Source organism: Mustelus asterias, chromosome 2 (genome assembly GCF_964213995.1).
Source record: "Mustelus asterias chromosome 2, sMusAst1.hap1.1, whole genome shotgun sequence".
Classification (NCBI taxonomy): Eukaryota; Metazoa; Chordata; class Chondrichthyes; order Carcharhiniformes; family Triakidae; genus Mustelus; species Mustelus asterias.
In genome coordinates this window covers 66,537,394-66,553,012 of record NC_135802.1, presented here as the reverse complement: position 1 = coordinate 66,553,012, position 15,619 = coordinate 66,537,394, and positions in this window count along the sequence as shown.

Sequence of the window (15,619 nt, the reverse complement as noted above, 5' to 3'; positions counted from 1 at the left end):
TAGACTTGTAACTTCTAGCAGCCCTCTGGATATACCCAGAACAGTTTCAAGTCAGAACAGCTTCCCAGAACACCAGGTAGACTCTCTAGTCAAGCCACCAAGAACAGATGTTCTACTCCAGGAAGGCAAGAAGCCTCACATTCAGCTAACCAGCAGAATTTCCCAAAATCCAGGAAGAGAGTGAGAAACAGTTCTTTTCAGTTGATGTCCCTTCTAAAACTAAACTGCTGCCAGACAAAACAGAAAATGAAACCTTGAATTTACTATGAAGAAAAAAAAGCTGTTCAAAACACATGTTCTGTCACCAGTCTTCCTCCTAACAATGCAGGATCATAAAAGATTCCAAAGTAAAAATAAACAAACCCCATTAAAGCCAACTCAGCAACAATGACATCAGCTGAGGCTGGGAGAGCAAGATTTTAAAAAAGCCTTTCTTAAAGATACACTAACATCACACTTCATAATTGACTCCAGCATTTTCCCCTGCACTGATGTCAGGCTAACCGGTCTATAATACCCCATTTTTTCTCTCCCTCCTTTGTTAAACACATGGTGGGTTGTATGGAAAATCCTGCCCCGTACATCTGTGCCTTATGCCCATTCTCAACTCCCATCTCACCTGCAAGCTCTGGATGGTGTGACTATAGACCTCTTGCTTTCCGCTCCTTCCTTCAACTCAACTCTCCCCTTAAGTAGAATTAGGGGAGTAGTGGGAATGTTGCTACCTGCACTGGTAAGTCAGAGAACCAGACTTATACCCTCGGACATGGGTGCAAATCTCACTGTCGCAACTGGTGGAGTTAAAATTCAATTAATTAGTAAAAATCTGGAATTGAAAGCTAGCCTCAATAATGGTGCCATAAAACTGTCATCACTTATTGTAAAAAATATCTGATACACTAATATCCTTTAGGGGAGGAAATCTGCTGTCCTTACCTGTATTGGCCTATGTGTAACTCCAGACACACTGCAATGTGGTGGACTCTTAAATGTCCTGAAAAATGGCTTAGCAAGCTAATCAATTCAAGGGCTGGGCAATAAGTGCCGGCCTTGCCAGTGACCCCACATTTTTAAAATTCTCCTTTGCTTCATTTGTGCTTTCAGATATCCAGGAACGACAACCTGTCCCACTAGTGCAGCCTCTTCATAAAGGGTGAGAGCTACACCAGACTTCCAATAAAAGAGCAGTCACTTGATCTAAAACTCACAGCTGTTAATTCATGTACTGGCACTGTGGGAAATTTAGAGGGCAACATAGAGCTGGGATCAGCATGTGGTGAGTCACTGCACGCAAGTGGGCTGCAGCCAGGCCAGGGGCAAAGGTCTGTCAGTCTGTGTGCCATGTTTCCAGAAGATAGAGTTTTAGATTAGTTCTGTTACAGAGGACTCAGATGAGGATTTTGGTGGTGCAGCATACATAGGAACACTGATGGGCATGCAGGCTGAGAGGATTGGTGTATTGGCAGGCCTGCCACAGAGTGTCTTCTCACTATGAAGCAGCATGGAAGACCCATTGTCATAGGGGTTCAGCACACCTTTGAGCCCAGATTTTCTGGTGTAATTTGATTTGATTTATTATTGGCACATGTATCAGCATACAGTGAAAAATATTGTTTCATGTGTGCTATACAGACCGTAGAGAGTGCAGAATGTACTGCTACAGTCATAGCTAGGGTGTAGAGAAAGATTAACTTAACGTGAGGTATGTCCATTCAAAAGTCTGATGGCACCAGGGAAGAAGCTGTTCTTGAATCGGTTGGTAAGTGTCCTCAGACATTTGTATCTTTTTCCCGAGGGAAGAAGATAGACGAGAGTATGTCGGGGGTGCTTGGGTCCTTGATTATGCTGGCTGCTTTTCCGAGGTAGTGGGAAGTGTAGACAGAGTCAATGGATAGGAGGCTGATTTGCGTGATGGGCTGGGCTTCGTTCATGATCCTTTGTAGTTTCTTGCGGTCTTGGACAGAGCAGGAGCCATACCAAGCTGTGATACAACCAGAAAGAATGCTTTCTATGGTGCATCTGTAAATGTTAGTGAGAGTCATAGTGGATATGCCAAATTTCCTTGGCCTCCTGAGAAAGTAGAGGTATTGGTGAGCTTTCTTAAATATAGCGGCGGCATAGAGGGACCAGGACAGGGTGTTAGTGATCTGGACACGTAAAACCTGAAGCTCTCGACCATTTGCACTTTGTCCCCGTTGGTGTAGACAGGGGTATGTATTCCCCTACGCTTCCTGAATTCGATGACAATCTCCTTCATTTTGTTGACACTGAGGGAGAGATTATTGATGTTGCACCAGTTCACCAGATTCTCTCACTGGAATTCTACCACCTCACCCGCCATGGAATCGGAGCGGGTGAGGGGCACACAATGGAAATGTCCGTTGACTTCGGGTGGGACTTTCTGGTCTCGCTCAAGTAAGGCTGTAAAATCCCACCATCTATCCCTTTAACTCCATTACAGCACTTAGCAGACCCATCGTGATTGCAGCATTTGAAGCCATGCAGCAACAGAGTGGGACAGGGAAGGTCAGACTGAGGTTTGAGATGCATTCTTGCTGACATGCAATTCCAATTTGATGCCAGTTAGGCTCAGGGTGCTGCCATCATGACTGTTGACACCAATGCTCAAAAGAGGCATCAGGGTCTCACAGCAGTCCAGCAATCTTTGCATCGACAGCTTAATAGATTGATGGAGTTCATAGAACTCCTTGTGGTGAACCATAGTTAGTTACCACTATGAGTGCTGAGCCATGGATGGTCAGCACGATGGGGGTTTGTAGATATGTTACTGTAAGTTACTGTTAGGGTTGGGCTCTTCTACCTGTTGATATTGTTCTGTGCTACACTCCAGTTGGCTCCGCCTACCAGGGGAAGTATAAAGGTCACTGCACTGCCTGGAGACCCATTAGTCTGGGATTGTATTGTATATAGTGTGCTCCATTCTTGTCAGTAATAAAAGCCTTTATTTCCCGGGTACAATCTAGCCTCCCGAGTGATTTAATCGTGCATCAATTTTATTACTGACAAAATTTTGAAAACCATGGAGCAAATGTTGAAACCCGATCGGCTTACTTTAGATCCACGTGCGGCAGGAGCGTCGAACACTTTCAACCATTGGTTAAAGTGTTTTCAAGACTACATCGATGCCTCAACAGCCATTCAAAACGACGCCGATAGACTGCGGGTCCTCCACGCAAGGGTAAGCAACACCGTATACTTAGCAATCCGCGATGCCCAAGACTACATAGGGGCCATCGAACTACTTAAGAAACGGTACAACAAACCGCCAAACGAGATCCATGCTCGACACCTTCTAGCCACTCGACGGCGGCAGCCCGGCAAAACGACAGAAGAGTACATGTGTGAACTCCAGCAGCTAACCAGAGCCTGCAACTGCAAGCCAGTGTCGGCGGCCCAGTATACGAACGACTTGATCTGCGATGCGTTCGTGGCGGGAATCGGCTCGTTGTACATTCCCCTCTGGCTGCTAGAGCAAGGTAATCTAGACCTCGCTAAGACAGTAGAATTGGCCGACGCTATGGAGACGGCGTCCAGAAGCCGAGAAACGTACCCCACCGACCACGTGGGAACATCGTGGCAAGTACAGCCACCGACTCTACTTTATTCAGCGGCTCCGAAAAACTGCGCGATTGTGTTCCCAACCTCGGACCTGACGACGGCGGCAGCTCCAGGAGGCCCGCGGTGTTACTTCTGTGGATTGGCGAAACACCCTCGGCAGCGATGTCCAGCTAGAACGGTATTGTGCTCCGCGTGCGGAAAGAAAGGGCATTATGCCAAAGTCTGCAGGACCAAACCACCCTCCAAACATAGCAGTGCGGCGTGTGATTCTCCTGAGCCTGTCTCCTTGTCCCCAGCGTCTTCGAGGTCTTCCACCACGTGCGATTCCAGAGCGCCGCCATTCCTGACGACGGAGATGCAAGATACGTGCGACCTGCAGGGGGCGCCACTTTTAGCGCCACCGACCACGTGCGATCCATGGGTGCAGCCATTTTGGTCGACACTGACCGCGGACGACCAGCAGGGGTCATCATCATCAACCATCTCAGCTGCCTGCAGTGGCACCCAAGACCCAACGGTGGTGTCAATCATCCTGGACCAGGCCAAGCCTCACAGACTCGACAAGTCCATGATGGACATAGAGGTAAATGGACACCAAATTCATTGTTTGTTTGACAGCGGGAGCACGGAGAGCTTCATTCACCCTGACACCGTGAAACGGTGCGGTTTCCGAGTATGGACTGTCAGACAGACAATTTCGATGGCGTCGAGGTCCCGGTCTGTTACCGTGCTAGGGAGCTGCGTGGTCAACCTGACGGTGCGGGGCACAGTTTACGAGAACTTCAGGCTCCTTGTGTTACCGCACCTTTGCGCTCCGATGCTCCTGGGACTAGACTTTATGGTCCACCTGAGGAGTGTAACCCTGCAGTATGATGGGCCACTCCCTCCACTTTCAGTGGGAGCACAGCAGCCTCCAAATTGCTCAGCGCGCTCCACGTGTAGCCTCTCGACACTCAGAATCACCCCACCATCTTTATTCGAGAATCTAGTGCCAGGCTGCAAGCGCATCGCAACCAAGAGCAGGCGTTACAGCACTGAGGATCGGATCTTTATTCGATCTGAAGTTCAGCGACTCCTCAGGGAAGGGATCATCCAACCTAGCTCTAGTCCATGGAGAGCGCAGGTAGTGGTGGTTAAAACTGGAAACAAACCCCGGATGGTCATAGACTATAGTCAGACCATTAATAGATACACACAGCTGGATGCGTATCCTCTCCCGCGCATATCTGAATTGGTCAACCAGATTGCGCAGTACCGGGTGTTCTCCACCATTGACTTGAAGTCAGCTTACCACCAGCTCCCCATTCGCCCAGAGGACCGAGAATACACGGCCTTTGAGGCGGATGGTCGTCTTTATCACTTTTTAAGGGTTCCCTTTGGCGTCACGAATGGGGTCTCGGTCTTCCAGCGTGCAATGGACCGAATGGTGGACCAAAACGAGCTGCGGGCTACCTTCCCGTACCTGGATAACGTCACTATCTGCGGCCATGACCAGCAGGACCACGATGCCAACCTCCTTAGATTTTTACGCACTGCATCTCGCCTGAATCTGACCTACAACAGGGAGAAGTGTGTATTTCGCAAGCGCCGTTAAGCAATTCTCGGATACGTGGTGGAAAACGGGGTCCTTGGCCCTGATCCAGACCGTATGCGTCCCCTCCTGGAACTTCCCCTGCCCACTAGCATCAAAGCACTGAGAAGATGCTTAGGCTTCTTCTCATACTATGCACTGTGGGTTCCCAATTATGCGGACAAAGCCCGTCAACTCATCAAGTCTACCTCCTTTCCCCTAGCAACAGAGGCTCGCTTAGCCTTTGAAGGGATAAAAGCCGACATCGCGAAAGCCACGATGCACGCTGTTGATGAGTCCATCCCCTTTCAGGTGGAGAGTGATGCATCGGATTTCGCCCTGGCCACCACACTTAACCGGGCGGGCAGGCCCGTCGCCTTTTTCTCTCGCACCCTCCAAGGCCCCGAAATTCGACACTCTGCGGTGGAAAAGGAGGCCCAGGCCATTGTGGAGGCCGTTCGGTATTGGCGCCATTACTTGGCGGGAAAATGATTCACCCTGCTCACGGACCAGCGGTCCGTGGTGTTCATGTTCAACAACACGTTACGGGGTAAGATCAAAAATGATAAAATCTTGAGGTGGAGAATCGAACTCTCCACCTACAATTATGATATCATGTACCGTCCAGGGAAGCTCAATGAACCCTCAGACGCCCTGTCGCGTGGAACATGTGCAAGTGTGCAGGAGAATCGATTACAGGCCCTCCACAATGATCTCTGCCATCCGGGGGTCACTCGGCTCTTCCATTTTTTAAAGGCCCGGAATCTACCCTACTCAGTGGAGGATGTCAGGTCCATAACCCGAAGCTGCCAGGTATGTGCTGAATGCAAACCGCACTTCTACCGACCTGACAGGGCACACCTCATTAAAGCCACTCGCCCTTTTGAAAGACTGAGTGTGGACTTCAAGGGCCCCCTTCCTTCGACAGATCGGAACGTGTACTTCCTCAATGTGATTGACGAGTACTCACGATTCCCTTTTGTCATTCCCTGTTCTGATACGACCACTGCCGCAGTCATCAAAGCATTACGGGATCTTTTCACCCTGTTCGGTTACCCCAGCGATATCCACAGTGATAGGGGCTCGTCATTTATGAGTGACGACTTGAGGCAATACCTGCTCTCAAAAGGGATTGCCTCAAGTAGAACTACGAGTTACAACCCTAGGGGTAACGGACAGGTTGAACGAGAAAATGCTACAGTCTGGAAGGCTGTTTTACTGGCGTTGAGGTCTAAAGGTCTTCCAGTCTCCCGTTGGCAAGAGGTACTCTCTGATGCGCTCCATTCTATCCGCTCACTCCTGTGTATGGCAACCAACGCTACTCCACATGAGAGGATGTTTTCCTTCCCTAGGAAGTCTTCCTCTGGGACCTCATTACCGTCTTGGTTGACGCACTCAGGACCTTGTCCTCCTGCGGCGGCATGTTAGGACCCGCAAGTCCGACCCTTTGGTTGAACAGGTCCATCTCCTCCACGCCAACCCTCAATATGCCTATGTGGCATATCCTGACGGGCGAGAGGACACGGTCCCTATTAGAGATCTGGTGCCAGCAGGGGACTTGGAAAACCCAGTCGCTTCCACACCCCTAGTTAGGGACCCCCCGACCCTTATCTCCCCTCCTGACACGGCGCGGGCAGTATCGGGACCACCACTTAATCCTCTTACTCCCGTGTACAGCTTGCCTGAGTCCAGGAGATTGTCACCACCTCGAGGCGTGCTCGTGTCCAGCAGATTGTCGCCACCTCGTGGTCCACCTGTCCATGAGGAACTGGAGGAGTCACTGGACACCGCCTTGGAGAGAAGGTCACCATGGTTACCAGAACCGGCGTTACCGCCAGTGTTAAGGAGGTCGCAGAGACGGTGCGGTCCTCCAATATGACTGAACTTGTGATTATATGAACAGTTGTTCTGTTTTTTTTTGCCCCACCGGCCTTTGTTTTAAAGGAGGGGTGAATGTGGTGAACCATAGTTGGTTACCACTATGAGTGCTGAGCCATGGATGGTCAGCACTATGGGGGTTTGTAGATATGTTACTGTAAGTTACTTTTGGTGTTAGGGTTGGGCTGTTCTACCTGTTGATATTGTTCTGTGGTACACTCCAGTTGGCTCCGCCTACCAGGGGAAGTATAAAGGTCTCTGCACTGCCTGAAGACCCGTTAGTCTGGGATTGTATTGTATATAGTGTGCTCCATTCTTGTCAGTAATAAAAGCCTTTATTTCCTGGGTACAATTTAGCCTCCCGAGTGATTTAATCGCGCATCACCCCTACAGTGCAGAAGGAGGCCATTCGGACCATTGAGTCTGCATCGACCACAATCCCATCCAGATCCGATCCCCATAACCCCATGCATTTACCCTAGCTAGTCCCTCTGACACTAAGGGGCCATTTAACATGGCCAATCCACCTAACCCGCACATGTTTGGACTGTGAGAGGAAACCGGAGCACCCGGAGGAAATCCACACAGACATGGGGAGAATGTGCAAACTCTACAAGACAGGGACCCAAGCCGGGAATCGAATCCAGGTCCCTGGCGCTGTGAGGCAGCAGTACTAACCACTGTGCCACCGTGCTGCCCCAAATCAGTTCCATACTGAGGGGGGAGTGCTCGTGGCTCTCTAGAGCACAAATCTGTTGTCCTCTCTCAGGATGACAACCTTCATGCTCCCACCACTGTCCTTGTTGTGCATGACCTCTCAGCCAGTCAGCCAGCCAGGACTGCTGCCACCTATGTTGGGGAGACGCTGTTCAAAGCAAGGCCCAGAGCTGCCCAAGATCGTCCTGCATTTTAAATTGCTTTGGTGACCTGCATTTCAGCTTTAAATGATTTGTTCATCTGTTCCTTTGCTCCTTTCCTTCACTCACTTTCTAATTTTCTAACGTGGAAGTGATATTTCTATATTCCTAGCAGCAATGATCCACTCATACTTATGATTTGAAACTCATAGCTACAATGTACAAATAGTCCTGGTGAAGACTAAAATGTTCTGTTCAGTGATGTACATGACAATCTACAGCTGTGTCATGTTAGGAATTAATAATTGGCCATTCCTACACTGTGTTAACTCCACAGTCTTTCCCACTTCTGCGGAAACTATTACCTGCTGTGTCTGCACTATTGTGAAGTCAAATTAGGTCAAGGTTAATGTTCAGTAACAGTACAGGGTACCTATGGGTTCTGATGTATTGATGAATTGATTTCACATTTTTAGTCAATAAGTTGCATTTTATGTTGGCTTGCAAATAGAAATCTTAATTTACAGTAAATAATAAATGGCAAATGTCTGTTGCATCCCTGCCTTCCATCACTTCAAGTAAATAGGCTGCTGAAGTAAATTTGTTAATTGTACTGGGACGAAAGATCTGTGGTGTGAAGATGGCCATATCTGACAGGATATGTCAAGGTTCATCCATTCAGGACCCCAGCTGCTGACCTCATCAAAGGTCATAAGGATATATCTGCTTTGCATTCCAATGCCAACTGCCCACACAACTACGGACATTGCTGCCTCTTTTTAAAGAAATCACAACATTTTGCTTCAGGGTTCAGGCCAGGCATGAACCTGAGCTCCAGATAGGCCCCAATTTTGCTGGAATGTTTGGTCTCTATGCCAACAAAATACAAGGTCCTCCTGACAATCAGGGACACAGGTCTCACAATTTAGGGAGATTCGAGAAATGGAAAAATTAATCTGTATCATGCAGGCAGGGTTTGTCAAGAACTAGGAACAATTTATGTGAATGTATATCCGAGGGTGTTACATTCACAGTCCTACTGCAGTCATGTGCCAACAATGTATTAGTCTATCAGTCGTATGGAGAACTGAAAAAGTACTCTTGATGAAGCTCCATTTCTAACTTATGGAACCAAAAGTACTAACATGGTGATATAAAAACAAATTATTGCGGATGCTGGAATGTATAACAAAACCAGAAATTGCATGTCAGCTATGACTTTTACAGATACACCATAGAAAGCATTCTTTCTGGTTGTATCACAGCTTGGTATGGCTTCTGCTCTGTCCAAGACTGAATGGACCTACCTTGCATTAAGTTGATCTTTCTTAACATCCTAGCTATGACTGTAACACTACATTCTGCGCTCTCTCGTTTCCTTCTCTATGAACGGTATGTTTTGTCTGTATAGTGCGCAAGAAACAATACTTTTCACTATATGCTAATACATGTGACAATAATAAATCAAATCAAATCAAATTAACACTGCAATGACGTTACTGTGAAAATCCCCTAGTCGCCACACTCCGGCACCTGTTCAGCTACACAGAGGGAGAATTTAGCATGGCCAATGCACCTAACCAGTACGTCTTTCAGGCTGTGGGAGGAAACCCATGCACACATGGGGAGAACATGCAGACTCCGCACAGACAGTGACCCAAGCATGGAATTGAACCTGGGTCCCTGGTGCTGTGAGGCAGCAGCGGTAACCACTGTGCCACAGTGTTGCCCTTCATAACTCAAAAGGAGAAAGTTCATAGTGGAGAATAATCATTGTCCACTGGAACAGATCTACAAGAAAAGTCTATACACAACTCTTTCACAGTGCTCAGCAAAAGTATATACCAGTGATCAGGAAGGACTGTAGAAAAAGAGATAATCAGCCATCGATATCTAAGGAAATAAAGGAGGGTATCAAATTGAAAGAAAATGCACACAAAGTGGCAAAGATTAGTGGGAACCTAGAGGATTGGGAAATCTTTAAAGGTCAGCAGAAAGCCACGAAAAAAGAAAGGTAAGATGGATTATGAGAGTAAACTAGCTCAGAATATAAAAACAGATCGCAAAAGTTTCAACAAATATATAGAACGAAAATGAGTGGCAAAAGTAAACATTGGTCCTTTAGAGGATGAGAGGGGGATGCAATAACTGGAAATGAGAAAATGGCTGAGGCATTGAACAGGTATTTTGTGTCGGTCTTCACAGTGGAAGACACAAATAACATACCAAAAATTGATGACAGGAAGGCTATGGCAGGTGAGGACCTAAAATCTATCATTATCACAAAAGAGGTAGTGTTGGGCAAGTTAATGGGGCTAAAGGTAGACAAGTCTCCTGGTCCTGATAGAATGCATCCCAGGGTACTAAAAGAGATGGTGGGAGAAATAGCAAATGCACTAGTGGTAATTTACCAAAATTTGCTGAACTCTGGGGTGGTTCCTGCAGATTGGAAAACAGCAAATGTGATGCCACTTGTTTAAAAAAGGAGGTAGACAAAAGGCAGGTAACTATAGGCTGATTAGCTTGACTTCTGTGGTAGGGAAAATGCTTGAATCTATCATCAAGGAAGAAATAGCGAGACATCTGGATATAAATTGTCCCATTGGTAAGACACAGCATGGGTTCATGAAGGGAAGGTCATGTTTGACTAATTTGATGGAATTCTTTGAGAACATTACATGTGCAGTGGACAATGGGGAACCTGTGGATGTGGTGTATCTGGATTTCCAGTAGGTATTTGACAAGGTGCCGCACCAAAGACTGCTACATAAGATAAAGATGCACAGTGTTACGGATAATGTATTAGCATGGATAGAGGATTGGGTAACTAACAGAAAGCAAAGAGTGGGGGTAAATGGGTGTTTTTCTGGTTGGCAATCAGTGACTAGTGGTGTGCCTCAGGGATCAGTGTTGGGACCGCAATTGTTTACGATTTACATAGATGATTTGGAGTTGGGGACCAAGTGCAGTGTGTCAAAATTCACAGATGACACTCAGATGGGTGGAAGAGCAAAGTGTGCAGAGGACGCTGAAAGTCTGCAAAGGGATATAGATAGTCTAAGTGAGTGGGCGAGGGTCTGGCAGATGGAGTACAATGTTGGTAAATGTGAGGTCATCCATTTTGGGAGGAATAACAGCAAAATGGACTATTATTTAAAGGGTAAAAAATTGCAGCATGCTGCTGTGCAGAGGGACCCGAGTGTCCTTGTGCAAGAATCACAAGGAGTTGGTTTGCAGGTGCAGCAGGTAATTAAGAAGGCAAATGGAATTTTGTCTTCCATTGCTAGAAGGATGGAGTTTAAAAACAGCAAGATTATGTTGCAGCTGTATAAGGTGCTGGTGAGGCCACACTTGGAGTACTGTGTACAGTTTTGGTCTCCTTACTTGAGAAAGGATATATTGGCACTGGAGGGGATGCAGAGGAGATTCACTAGGTTGATTCCGGAGTTGAGAGGGTTGGCTTATGAGAACAGACCGAGTAGACTGGGGCTATACTCATTGGAATTCAGAAGAATGAGGGGAGATCTTATAGAAACATATAAGATTATGAAGAGAATAGATAAGATAAAAGCAGGAAAGTTGTTTCCACTGGTGAGTGAAACTATAACTAGGGGGCATAGCCCCAAAATAAGGGAAAGCAGATTTAGGACTAAGTTGAGGAGGAACTTCTTCACACAAAGGGTTGTGAATCTGTGGAATTCCCTGCCCAGTGAAGTCGTTGAGGCTACCTCATTGAATGTTTTTAAGGCAAGTAAAGGAATTAAGGGTTATGGTGAGTGGGCAGGTAAGTGGAGCTAAGTCCACAAAAAGGTCAACCATAATCTTATTGAATGGCGGAGCAGGCTCGAGGGGCCAGATGGCCTACTCCTGCTCCTAGTTCTTATGTTTTATGTTCTTATGTAACTCCAGCAAGAAAGACTGCAAAGAATATTCTTGAGGCTTCAGAGTTACGATTTTACTCTGAAATGGAAGGTAGGAAGAGAAACGGTGCTGGCAGATGCCCTATCCTGGTTGTCACCATTGGAAAAACATAAGCTAAAGTCCTAGGTGTAAAGGTCCATCATCTAGTGAACATAACATCACCGAATTTGAGTCAAGTTGAAGACTAGCAATGATGAAGAGTTACAGACGCTTCCTCAGCAAGTGATCCAGAGATGGCTTGATAAGATAGAGCAAACACAGCCAGCAATATGGAGGTACTGATTTTTGAGAGATGACTGATGAAATTCTCCTGCCTCACAGCCGTGTGTTTCCCGCCAACGGGAGGTGGCGTGTTGTTTGCTAGTGGTGGGATTCTTTGGTTCCGCCGCTGTCAATGGGAATTCCATGGGCAGACATCTCACTAGAAGATGGTCTTCTGCTGGCCAGATCCTAAACCATCAGACCCAAATGTTGCCAAGGGAAATTCTCCAACAGATACATGAAAATTACGCGGGAATGTAGAAGAGCAAGATTAACACCAGATTAGCTATGCAGTTGATAGGCACTCCAGGAACTCCTGAAAGAACACACACACATGCTCACACACATCACCTCCCTCTTCAAATATTTGATCCACAAATCCTCTTTGTTTACAAACAATTGCTCTCATCTCCAATCCTCCCTTTGCTCCCCAAAGGTTTTGAGCCTATTGTCGCCTCTCAAATCCATGCACATGTTTCCCACAATGCCATGTTTGAATCTCTCCAGTCATGCTTCCGTCCTTACCACAACACTAAAATGACCCTAAACAATGTCATAAATGCCAATGTGAGTGACCTGGGGGATCTTCCTTCTGATCCACCTGCCTGACTTCTCTGCAGGCTTTGGTCTGGTCAACCACACTATTCACCTCCAACATCTCTCTTTCTTCGTCTCAATCGATGTGACTAACCTAGCCTGATTCTATTTTTACCTATTCCTGAAAGGTGCACATCATTCTAGCTCCAATTTGGTCTGTGGGAATGTCATCCCACTGGGTGTTCATGAATCTAAAATCAACACTTTAAATTTAATACCCCCTAGGTTGGTAACTGCTAAGTATGAAGTCTTTGGACAGTTTTTTCCCTTAGCACAACCTCTAATCCACCTTTCACACATTTTTGTGATTGACACACTCACATTCACACTCACACACTCTCACACACATGTGCTCATGTGCACACACAACAAACACACAATTTTGAATTAAGTTCCACTCTTTTCAAAATGGTGCTAATGATTTTCACTCAATTGCTCAGATAATCAAATTTACTTTGATTTGGTTTAGAAAATATATATTATTTTAATACAACATTGAAGCATGAGCGTTTAGAAATAAATTTCAATCCGAGATATCAATTGTGCATTTATATATTGATGTATGATTTAAAAGGAAACCCATTCGATTCTGCTGCTCGGAAAGCCTCGCACTGCAAGTTGCATTATTAGTCACTCAGCTCATTCTGGTCTTATTTCAAACTCCAACTATTCTGTGTCTTTCTCAACACTGGCTTTTCTCACACTGACCCAGTGTGCACACCTTCTGATTCTCACCTCATTCAGTGTTTCTGCAATTCTCATTCGCAGTGATCCTCACCCTCTGAGCTTCCCGAGACAAGTGCCACCACTGCCGCATCTGTCCTCCATCTAGCTGTGACAGCTGCAGGGGGAGAAATACATACACATTGCTGCCTGCTTACCCCGGCCTATCCCCCCAGTGTAGAGTCTTTCAATCAGCATAAACAATTTCCTTCTGGGAAAAAAACAGTTAAAATTAGAGGGGAGAACCTCATCACTTTTGATTTCAACTCTGTGTGCTGTTATTTAATTATTGTTTGGTATTTATTATTCACAATATCACAATTCAGAAGGGAGAAATTTAATTAGTCCCTCCCTTTGTCTTCCGCCTCCATGTTATTGTTTTCTTGCCTGGATTTTGAAAGGTAAATGAAAGAATTCCATTTGTATAGCAGCTTTTCTACACACCATTCAATAAGACCATGGCTGATCTGCTTGTGGCCTAAACTCCACTACCTTGTCTGCCCCGCCCTCCCCCCCACTACAGCCCTCAACTCCCTTGCCGACCAAAAATCTGTCGAACACCGCCTTGAATAAATTCAATGACCCAGCTTCCACTGCTCTCCAGGGAAGAGAATTCCACAGTCTAACAACCCACTCAGGGAAAAATAAAACATTCTTATCTTCATCTTAAGCTGTGTCTCTCAGTTACAGTCTCCCTCCTTGGTAATCTGTTGTGGTGCTGAACACTATTGACCTGGACACTGCAAAGAACTCCTCTGCTGTTCTTGAAAATTGGGCCATCATATCTTTCACACATACCTGTGACACCTTTGACCTGGAAGCAGTCCAGTAAGGATTGTGCAATTTCTTTACAATGTCAGTGGTATCTGTACTTGTTTTAAGAATGTTTGAAAAAGATTTGTAAGAGTTTGAATCAATTATAAAGGGGTCATTTGTATTTTACTGGATGATAAGAAATGCTGGTCCATGTGACCTGGCAACCCTTCACCTGGAAGTAGCACCAACAGAAAGGAAGTTAAGGAAGAAGTCATGTGGCTAGCTGGTACAAAAGAAAGCCATAAGTAGAGGAGCTAGTGGATGAAGGCAATCAATGCACAGCTGCAGACACAAAGAGAAGACATACATATAAACATACATAGAAACATACGTGGAAAATAAAAACAGACGGAGGTTATTTGAGCCTGCTCCACCATTCATTATGATCATGGCTGATCATCAAATTCAAAACCCTGATCCTGCCTTGCCCCATATCCCTGGATCCTTTTAGCCCCAAGAGCCACATATATTTCCTTCTTGAAATCACACAATGTTTTGGCCTCAACTACCTCCTGTGGTAGTAAATTCCACAGATTCAGCATTCTGGGGGAAGAAATTTCTCCTCACCTCAGTCCTAAGAGGTTTACCCCTTATCCTCAAACTATGATCCCTAGTTCTGGACTCCCCACCATTGGAAACATTCTTTCTGAATGTACCCTGTCTAATCCTGTTAAAATTTTATAAATGTCTATGAGATCCCCTCTCACTCTTCTAAACTCCAGTGAATATAATCCTAACCGACTTAGTCTCTCCTCACATGACAGACCTGCCTTCCCAGAAATCAGCCTGGTAAACCTTTGCTGCACTCCTTCTATAGGAAGAACATCCTTCTTCAGATGAGGACACCAAAACTGCACCCAATACTCCAGGTGTGGCCTCACCAATGTCCTAGACAAATTGCAGCAAAACATCCCTATTCCTATACTCAAATCCATAAAATTCCAGCAAAAGAGTCTACAGAGGAACATAGACAGGTTAAATGGGTGGGCAAAAACCTGGCAAATGGAATATAATGTAGGAAAATGTGATGTTATGCACTTTGGTAGGAAGAATAAAGAAGATGAATATTATTTAAATGGAGAAAGACTGCAGAAAACTCCAGCACAGAGAGATGTGGGAGTCCTTGTGTATAAATTACAAAAGGTTAGCAGGCAAGTTCAGCAGGTCATAGGGAAGACAAATGGAATGTTGGCCTTTATTTCAAAGGGAATGGATTATTAGAATAGGGAAGTCTTGTTAAAACTATACAAGGCATTAGTTAGACCACAACTGGAATACTGTGAACAGTTTTGGTCCTCTTATCTAAGGAAAGATGTACTGCCATTGGAGGCAGTCCAGAGAAGGTTCACTCAGTTGATCCTGGATATGGAGGGATTTTCTTATGAGTAGGTTGGGCCTGTACTCATTGGAGTTTAGA